This window comes from Bos indicus, chromosome 20, assembly GCF_029378745.1.
Source record: "Bos indicus isolate NIAB-ARS_2022 breed Sahiwal x Tharparkar chromosome 20, NIAB-ARS_B.indTharparkar_mat_pri_1.0, whole genome shotgun sequence".
NCBI lineage: Eukaryota > Metazoa > Chordata > Mammalia > Artiodactyla > Bovidae > Bos > Bos indicus.
This window is the reverse complement of record NC_091779.1, coordinates 36,261,342-36,271,730: the sequence shown is the minus strand read 5'-3', so window position 1 is coordinate 36,271,730 and position 10,389 is coordinate 36,261,342. Positions and strand designations below refer to the sequence as shown.

At 41.1% G+C, this 10,389-nt stretch overlaps 1 long non-coding RNA gene across 1 annotated transcript; it reads left to right on the top strand.

The window, feature by feature from the left end:
• The first annotated feature begins 224 nt into the window (after positions 1 to 224).
• On the top strand, positions 225 to 9,231 carry LOC139178063 (uncharacterized). The gene is made up of 2 exons (XR_011562494.1): positions 225 to 580; positions 9,066 to 9,231. It is a non-coding gene; the product is annotated as an uncharacterized lncRNA (long non-coding RNA).
• The last annotated feature ends 1,158 nt before the right edge of the window (positions 9,232 to 10,389 follow it).

The window sequence follows — 10,389 nt, the reverse complement described above, 5'->3', positions numbered from 1 at the left end:
GACAAAAGTTTTCATTGCCATCTGTACATTAAAATTGGAATCATGCCCTATATATCACTTCATAATCTTATTTGAACAATGGAAAACATGGTTCCACACTGTGGTTAACACCTACTGTTTGCGGGCTAACATCAGTTTCTCCTAATTCTTGGTGACAGTGTCCCATGATTCCTCTGGGGAATGTACCATTTGGTTTGATTTTTTTCCTACCTCCAGGGGTGGGAAGCTGGTTGATTAAAGTAACTAGTCATGCGGTGTCCTCCTGGCCACAGTGATGTTGCAGAGGTGAAAACATCATGCAAGGAAGCGTCTAGCCGGGTGTACTTTCTGACTTTTGCTGCAAACTGTGGGGACAAAGACTGACTCAATTTTTATCTGTTTGCCAAGGAAGAGGCAAGCAGCTTTGGGAGCTGCTGGCAGCCATCCTTGCAGCAGAAAGAGGGAGACAAGGTTAAAGCTAATGCAGCCGAGAGGTAGAGATGAGAAATGGTGAGAGAAAAGCCAGGCTCCCTTCATAGCCTTGAGCCTGAAATGAAGCCTGATTTGAAGCTAACATTATGTGCCACCTTGGACTCTTCAGGTATGTGAGCCAATAATTTCTTTTATTCATCCTAATTTTTTAAAACCATTTGGGTAGGAATGTCTATTTCATGTAACTGAAGGCATCCTAACAGACATACATCTCTCTGTTTCAAACATATAATGTACTCTATGCTTGGGGCATGTTGATTACAATTCAAAACAGCAAGTGACTGAGGATGAAAGTATGTATTCTGTTGAAGTAGAGGCTCTAATAGCCAAATATCAGGATCATTGAAAGATTCCTGGGCTAGAAGAGTAAACAAGAAATTGTATGCAACTGATTAAATTATAACAGTTTGATTATTAATATTTAATAGTCCAAAATTTTAAAAGTTGTTATTATCCTCTGGGAACATTATAATAGTCACTCAGAGCTGACAACTGTTAAGTGGTTCTTTCCATCATTATTCTGCATGTTTCAATACTGAAGAAAGGGCTACTTTCAACTTGGACATTTAAAAATGTTATTATTCATTTTGTTCAGAAAGGATATCATAATCTTCCTAAGTTTTCTGGCTAGTTCATTCTCTATTAATATTTGCATTAATTTATTCTATATTAATGGTGTATTTGTAGTTCAATATTTGCAAAACATTCCCTTATTTAAGCTTTTGAAAGTTTCTAATAATCATTTTAGTGCATAAAATTAATAATCTTTCTAACTATTCATAATTACTCTCCCTACACATACACGCACACATACACACACACACACACATGTAATATTTGTACTCCAGCTGTTAGAATTTCAATATAAAATTCTCTGCAAATAAGAGATTTCCCCCTCCAGGTTATATCTAAAATGCTTATGTATATTTTTAGGTAAATATTCAGGTATTAACTGGAATCTCGATTATGTCTTATTCAAGTTACTGACATTATTATCAGCTAGATGTAATGGTAATCTATTCCATCACATGATCACTGAACATGCATGACTCCAAGGTTGCCAGATGGTGATGAAGTTAGCATTCACCTCCTTCACTTGCCAAGGCCAAGGTCAGAGATGAAACCAAAGAGCAGATTTTGGATAAACACTAACTGAGGCCAAGGTCCAAAGTCGGTGTATCATGTGTGTATCCTTCTTAAAAGCTACATTTTATGACTGTACCAGCATTTACTTAACCAGTCTCCCAGAGAAAAATGTCTGAAAACACATGCCTCAGAATGATAAGAGTGTTTATCTCTGGGTGGCGGAATGATAGATAATTTTTTTCTCATTGCTTATCAGTATTTTCCACCTTTTCTCTAATGAACATGCATTGCTTGAGTAATGATGAAAAAACATGAAAGTCTAAAACTTCTACAATTTAGAATGAATAATAACAACAAAAACCCAATTTACACAAACAACATCACACTTTAAAAAAAAAACAAAAAACAAGCAGATGTACATCGGGAAATCCCTTTTGGGAAGACACTGCCAGGGCTTATAATAGTCAGGAAGCTTTTTCTTAAGATGTATCCTCAGTTCTTCTTGCTATTAGTTAAGCCCTTCATCAAAGGAGTCAGGACAGCTGCTAATCCTCATCTAAATCCACCACCAGATTACATTTCCTTCCCTCTGTCTTCTCATTTTTAAGCTGAACTTTCCTTTTCGTGTCCTTTCACCACACCCTTATTGTGAACAATTACAGCATTAAGAGTAAAGGAGCAGATTCCTCCTTCAAGGACGTGTTCTTATTCTGTTTTATTGCTTTAAACCTCATTGGAAGAATAACTAAAAAATCTTGTTGAAAATAGGCTTTGGAGCCCCAACTTGAAAATGAATCCTAGAACCTAGCAAATAAGCAGAGCTGGAAAGGTTAGACCACTCTATCCTGGAGGCTCAAAGATAGAAAAATCACTTGAGAGAAAGACCCCATCAGACACACACACACATTTCCCATATATATTCTTTTTCATATTTCCTGCCAGAAAATGCAGAAGTCATTGCCTCACTGTGTTAGGCCACTCACTGGAAAAAAGCACAGCCTTTTCTCAGAGCAGAAGCAGAGAATAAGGATCTGACACATCTTCCCAGTCCAGGCATTTAGTTATTCAGAGTCTGATCCAAGCATTGCAGGTTCAAATTCATGCCATGTCTATAGAATTGAAAACACAAAGCAAAGCAAAACGGAAAAAAGTTCACATTAAAGAGTCACCAGCTCCCTGGCTTTTGATATTGGTCCCAGTTCATGTGGGACCTTAGAGCTAGTTTACAGCAGGGCCTCAGTAAAGAATCGTGGGCATGTTGCTTGATCCATCCTGCCAGGCGGTTGCCTGCGGAGGAGGCTTTGTGATGTATACATAGATATACATAGACTTTGAGGATTTAATAAATGATATTTTCTGGGTTTATTAGAATTTTTCTCTTTCTTGAGCCCCTAAACTCACAGATTCAGGTCAGAGTTTGGGTAGGAGGTAAGGAAGGGGCTGACCACAGACATGCTGCTATGATCCTGGCTTCACCAGAAATGGATAAAGTAATAACGTGAACACTAGAGGAACGACTACTTGGATCAGTTTCTCATCCTGTAACTGTGAAAATGTTGCATACTAATTATGAATATGCATGTTGAACTATGACAATAGATGATAAGCCATTAGTGAATGTCTGAAGATTGAACTCCAAGCTATAATTTTGTTTTAGACAGTGGCGTAAATATTCTAACTGGGAGAATTTAAAGCACAATTACATTGTGTCAAAGAACCTGGTGAATTTGCTTGGCATACACACTCGTGACTCACTACCAAGATCCTGGTCTTTTTCAGAACTGTAATATAAGCCTTTAGGCATAATCTAAAAGAACTCAGAAATCTTTCCAGTTTCTCAGTACATTGCTGTTTCCCTTGGTTTAGTGGGAAGTATAGAGCGTATTCATTTAAAGCTGCAATTTAATAGATATAAGCCAGCTGTTCAATCTTGGAAAATATCATATCCCAAGTATTCCACTTTCCTATAAGCTTTAAACTTGGTGCAGAAACAGGCAGGGGTGGGAGAGATGATAAGGGTCATCCAAGTCATCGAAATTTGATTACCATCCTGCTCAGAACATTCCAGCCAAATGAATGCATCAGATCATCATCGGCCAACGGAATCAAAATGGGCTGTGCCCAAAGATGGGGCTATGCCACCAAGGGCTCTAATCCAAAAACAGTAGGACTGTGCCCAGGAATTGAGCCCCTGTTGCCCCTTGAGCTCTCTTTAGATGGCTGTTGTCTAGGACCCTTAGTGTATTAAGGCGACTGACATCGCCAGAGCTGAGTAGAGCAGCGAGTCTGTGCCTTTGCCAAGAGTGAGGCGGTTGCTATGGGAGAGGTAGTCTAAGAGGGGCTCTTGGGCCCAGCTTCTGCAGAATCTTCTGAAGGCAGGCTGATGAGAGTTGACATACCATTGTCCTCTAGAAACCTCATAGGACGCACATACTTTTCCAGTAAGTGAGACAATTGCAAAGTTCATATTTCATAAATGCTTAGAAAGAGATCTCACACGCACAAGAAAATAAACTCATAACTAATAGCCCTTTGGGGGGAAAATTGTATTTTCATTTACCACGCTCACATGGCCTTCCACTTAATCTTGAACACTGTTGTCGGAACTGGGCTGGAAGCCAGTTCTCAAAATAGCGTAAATGGGAAATATTTAGGCAATCCTTGGGATATACACTAGGTGTGTTTGGTTATTGTAACACACTTCCCTTTAGTACTTTCAGAGTTATGTGTGATGGATTATGGGGTTTGAGATTATTATAGTAGGTGTCACTTCCCTTGTATGACGCAGCTGGACTCGAGGTCACAGGAGTCAGAACTCACTATTGGCAAGATCAGGGTACATATGCCATATTTGGAGAATGTGCTCAAAAATGACAAAGTCTTCCAGTGGAGTAGAACGCATAAACATATTTAACTCATCTGTAAAATGGGGGGTGTTGATCTCTGAAGTTGTTTGCAGCTCTACTATTGTATGACAGAAACCAATTTTTGAGCAGTTGGTTTCAGATTGTCTATAAAACAGGGAAAATAATGGTAGGCACCTTGGGTATTAACCTCAGCTTGATATGAGGATTAAATGAGTTAATATATGAAAATGATCTATATTGGTCCCTGGCACATAGGAGGTTCTCAGGAAGTATGAGAGGCTGAGATTGTTCTTTTTATTGGTGTGTGTCTAGAGCCCTCTTTAAAACCAGTACCACGATGCTCAAGCTAGTCCTTCTGTTCCTATACCTCCACACATCCTCATAGAAAATACACATTTCTTTCAGTAATGTTGCTGTTGCTCAAATATCTCCAAATTTTATCTTTAAAATGAAGACAGTTGCTGATAGAATTAAAGCAATTGAGATATGTACTTTGTAAATGAAAGAGGGCTGTTCAAATAGAACAAAAATTTGGGAGTTGTCTGTTGCTAGTGCAGATGCCCTCCACTGAAATCTCCCCAATATCCATTTGTTTTAAAATGTAGTTTTATTATTAGTCTGGTATGCTGAGGCCAACAGATCTGGAAATAATGACCATTGAAAAGGTAGTTTGTCACAGTTCTCAAGAGGAGGGGGCATGTCATGTCCTATAGGGCCACTTGGGGAAGCACCAGAGTTATTCAGGAGACGGGAAGAATGAGCGGAAAACATGGGCAAGAGCCTTTATCGTGGATTTGTGGGAAGGAATGGACCAGGCCTGGTAAGCAGGCTGGACAGATTAGGACTGGCTAGTTTGAATAATTTCAACAGGTTCTAGGATGTAGGGACTATCCCTAGTTGCCTTGTACCTGGCCCTGGAGTGATTAGGGCAGGGGGATATGGCTCAACCTGTGAGCTCTAGGAGAAAGGTGTTAGTTGGCAAGTTTGGACTCTGGATTGGTTGGTTATATTTGAATAGATAGCTCTATTTTGTTGATACAATATCTCATGTACACCTTCTCAATTGATGTAATTATATCAGCAGTTGTCTTCATTTTAGAGACAAAATTTGGAGACATTTGAAGATATTAAATGAAAGACAGCCTCTCAACAGAGTTATTTGCTGTCTCTGGAAATTAGCTAGTCTTGGGAGGGGCATTTTCCAGAATCAGCAAGGCCCCTGATGCCAGAGCATTAAGAATACAGAATATAAGAAAATAAAGTTAATATACCATTTCATATTCAGGGCATCTTTAGTTTCATTGTTTGTCACCTAGGGAGGAGGGCTGAGGAAGTTTAGAGGAGGATGGAAATCTAGAATTTTAGCTGGAGTGGAAGGTGTCTGTCCTTACCTGGTCCCTTGGACTGATTTTGAGATCCAGGTGAATAAAAGGGCTTAGTAGCAGACTCTGATGAAGTGTTCCTTATCTAGTCACGAGAGATGTACAGGTAGGTTCAAGTAAAAACTGTGGCATGGAGTTGGAGAGAAAATCATTCTTTCCCATCTTCTCTCCTGGCCTCCCTATATGATTTGGACCCTTTCATGTTCAAGAGAAATTAGAAGATTTGGAACTTCTTTCAGTGGTCCCTGGGGTTTGGTATTCCCAAGATGGACAGTAGTAGCCATAAGACTTTTTTGAGTGGTTTTCCAGGCAGATGTAAATGAAGTGGCAGCCAGAGCAGAGTGAGAATAAGATGAACACATATGAGAAATTTTTTTGGAGATTCCCCAAGAATTAATACTTTTGGATTGTGGTGCTGGAAAAGACCCTCAAAAGTCCCTTGGACTGCAAGATCAAACCAGTCCGTCCTGAAGGAAATCAACCCTGAATATTCATTGCAAGGACTGATGCTGAAGCTGAAGCTCCAATACTTTGGTCACCTGATTTGAAGAGCTAACTGGAAAAGACCCCTAGGCTGGAAGAGATTGAAGGCAGGAGGAAAAGGGGCCAACAGAGGATGAGATGGTTGGATGGCATCATCGACACAATGGACATGAGTTTGAGCAAACTCCAGGAGATAGTGAAGGACAGGGAAGCCTGATGTGCTGCAGCCCATGGGGTCACAAAGAGTAAGACTTGACTTAGTGACTGGACAACAGTAGCAGCAACAAGAATAACTTGGAGGTCCACCTTGTACATCCAAGCCAGTAGACATTTAGGCAAAACTATAGGAGATGACATTATTTTATTTTAAAACCTTTGCACTTATTCAATAGTTAACCAATATTCATTGAGTCCCTTTTATCAGTTATATCAGAAAAGTCATTTTATTTTATAGCTACTTCTAACATTTCCCTTGAAAGTTGCTCAGTCATGTCCAACTCTTTGTGATCCCATGGACTATACAGTCCATGGAATTCTCCTAGCCAGAATACTGGAGTGGATAGCCTTATTCTTCTCCAGAGGATCTTCCCAATCCAGGGATATAACACAGGTCTTCCATATTGCAAGCAGATTCTTTATCAGCTGAGCCACAAGGAAAACCCAAGAATACTGGTGTGGGTAGCCTATCCCTTCTCCAGGGAATCTTGCCAACCCAGGAATTGAACCGGGGTCTCCTGCACTGCAGGTGGATTCTTTACCAACTGAGCTATCAGGAAAGCCCTGAGCCAGTTGCTAAACTGTTGGTACTTTGAAATTGGCCATTGTTAAACAGGTTGATGACTACCCCTCATCCTTTCACTAAACCTGGTACTATGGGCTGGATCTGCTGAGCAGATGCCAAGAAGAGGCCAGATGTGCAAGGAAAAGGTGGAAGCAAGGAAAGCATGAAGAGTTTTGAGACTGTATTGCAGGTCTGACATGTGTGGAAGGAGAGAAGAATGAATTGAAGGCCTGGGTGAGAAGAATCTTAGCCACAGCACAGTTCTGAGAAATGTTCAGCCAGGCTGATGGGGAGCCCTTGAGTCCCAGGTCTTGTTGAGAAGGGTCTGCCTGCCTTCATTCCCCATCATGCTGTCATTGTCTGGAAACCAAATGGCATAAGTGCAGTGCATCCCAAGGGGCGGTAACTGGGGCCATTAGTCAATTGTGCTCCCAGCAGCAGGAGATCTCATTGGCACACTTTCATTGTTGCCATCTCTGGGATCAAATAATTTTGACTATTTCCCAAATCAAATTTAGCTTTAACAGCCAAGGATTTGTTACCATTTAAAACAGTAAATGAATTCCCACTGGGGTTTGAAGGCAATCCTGGAAGAAGCATCCTAAAAACATCCTGAATTTGTAGAATTCCAGCAGGGTCACCAAGGATGACTGAGCAGGTTATGCACTACACAAGGCCATTTGGTCAAGGGACCTGAGATCCAGCCCCCAGTTTGCTCATTAGGCTGCATGCCCTGGGCAAGGCTGCCTTTTCCAGAGAGGTCACTCGTTCTTATTTGCATAAATGTTAGCACCAAGACCTGGACTCCAATGTGTTTGTTCAAAGTTCAATCACATGTATCAATACTTAGCTAACACACAATCACTTAAATAATAAAGAAGTCAAAAGGTTAGCCAGTTTCTGCAACTGAGTAATGTGGCCAGAAACCTAGGATCTTTTCAACTTTCCATTCTTTCCAATGTGTTAGATTGCTGTTCCTAGGCTTCTTGCTTCATGATCACAAAATGGCTACTGTTGCTCCAATGTCTATTTTTAATGATTGTATTCAAAGCAGATAGAGAAGAAAGGAGCAGTTCACTATCTCACTGCCAGTTTCTTTTCAGAAAGGAAAATGTTTCTCAGTATTATTTCCCTCCCCACATATCCTCCTACCATACTGACTTCCCTGTATATCTGCTAGAACTGAATCACTCTAACTGCAAAATAGTTTGAAAAGTGAACATACACTCTTTAAACTTCTGTAGTGGGAAGTAGGTTTTGCCTTCAAAGCAAAGAGAAGAAATGACTGGGGAGGCAACTGTATCTGTTATCTATTGCTAAAATAATGCTGCATAACAAATCACCCTAATACTTGGTGGCCCAAACAACAATGTACTGTTTTTTTCATTAATCTATGGATTGGCTGGTCAGTTCTGCTGGTCTGAGCCAGGGCTGGCCAGTCTTAGCTGGGTTTGCTTGTGGATCTACAGTCAGTAGGTTGATGGGCTAGAGAGGGGCTGGCTGGTCTAGACTGTCCTCAGCTAGGATGATTCATCTCAGTTCCAGGTGGCCCCTCAATCTCTATCAGACTAGCCTAGGCTTGTTCCCAAGGTAAAAGAAAGCATTCAAAGGATAAGGCAGAAACATGCATGTCCTCTAGAGGCCTAGACACCACATGCAGTCATTCCCCCCATATCTATTAGTCAAAGAAAGTCACAAGGCCAGTCTCAATTCAACAGACAGAGAAATAGGCTTCAACATCCTATAATTGAAGTGGCAGTCACATTTCAAGGGATGCAAATACAGTTGTTTTTTTGGAAAAACTGGGGCTATTTCTGCAGTCAGTCTACCATAGCAATCAAGAGAGTTCTTAATAATTGAATGTAATGAAAAATGAAAGTGTTAGTCAGTCACGTTGACTCTTTGTGACCCCATGGACTGTAGCCCACCAGGCTCCTCTGTCCGTGGAATTCTCCGGGCAAGAATACTGGAATGAGTTGCCATTTCCTTTTCCAGGGGATCTTCCTGAACCAGGTATCAAGCCCGGGTCTCCTGCACTGCAGACAGATTCTTTACCATCTGAGCCACCAGGGAAGCCTGTGGACAAAATTTAACCTCTCAGCTTCAATTTCCCCAAGTGCAAAATGGAGATAATAATAAAATCTAACAGGGTTGTTCTGAAGATTATATATGTATCAATCTATATCAAGGAGCTTATAAGACTATCTTCATTTGGTAAGCAACCATATATTAATACTAACTGAAGTTTATCAGCCAATGGTTGATCATCACAGCCCTGGTCTCAAGTATCTTATTTACAGAGTCATAACCAACTAGAAATTCTGATTTTTAGGACAAAAAGCAAGAATTTCATCCTCACATTTTGTTAAATTCACTTTTAAATTTATAGCACTGTTCATACATCGGTCTTAGAGACAATGTTGTTTGGGGCTATAGTTGAACCAGTTCTTGCTAACTGAGATCTACCTCTGTTGTTTCCATCCACTGAAAAGGGGCTCATGTTCCACTATCACGTGAGCGTCACTAATATTTAAATTGCATAGTCCTTTTGGATCCTCACAGACTCCTGGTTAGTCTGGCCCAAGTTGCTACCCTTGCCTTCAGGATGTGCTGAATGGAGCAGTTGGGGAAAACTGGGGAAGAACATTTGCTGAGAGCACAGCTTTGCCCCTGGGGCCTTTGCTTCTCTAATAGTCAGGCAGGAGCCCTAAAGAGAGCGCTGAGTTGAGCTTAGGCCAGTGTAGCTGTCTACAAAGTTCCCCGCTCCTCCAGGGCCAGATAAAGGAGGAAGCAGATTAATCTAGCACCCAAGTGTGAAGCAAACTCATTTGACCTTGACCCGCAGTTAAGAGTACATTGTCTGGAGGTGGGGTAGGGGGGTGGATAGGAGGAATAAATTAAGAGTTTGGGATTAACAGATACACACTACTCTATATAAAACAAATGAACAACAAAGATGTATTGTATAGCACAAGGAACTCTATTCAATACTCTATCAGTTCAGTTCAGTTCAGTTCAGTCGCTCAGTCGTGTCCGACTCTTTGCAACCCCATGAATCACAGCACGACAGGCCTTCCTGTCCATCATCAACTCCCGGAGTTTACTCAAACTCATGTCCATCAAGTCGGTGATGCCATCCAGCCATCTCATCATCTGTCATCCCCTTTTCCTCCTGCCCCGAATCCCTCCCAGCATCCGAGTCTTTTCCAATGAGTCAACTCTTCGCATGAGGTGGCCAAAGTATTGGAGTTTCAGCTTTAGCATCAGTCCTTCCAATGAACACCCAGGATTGATCTCCTTTAGAATGGACTGGTTGGAT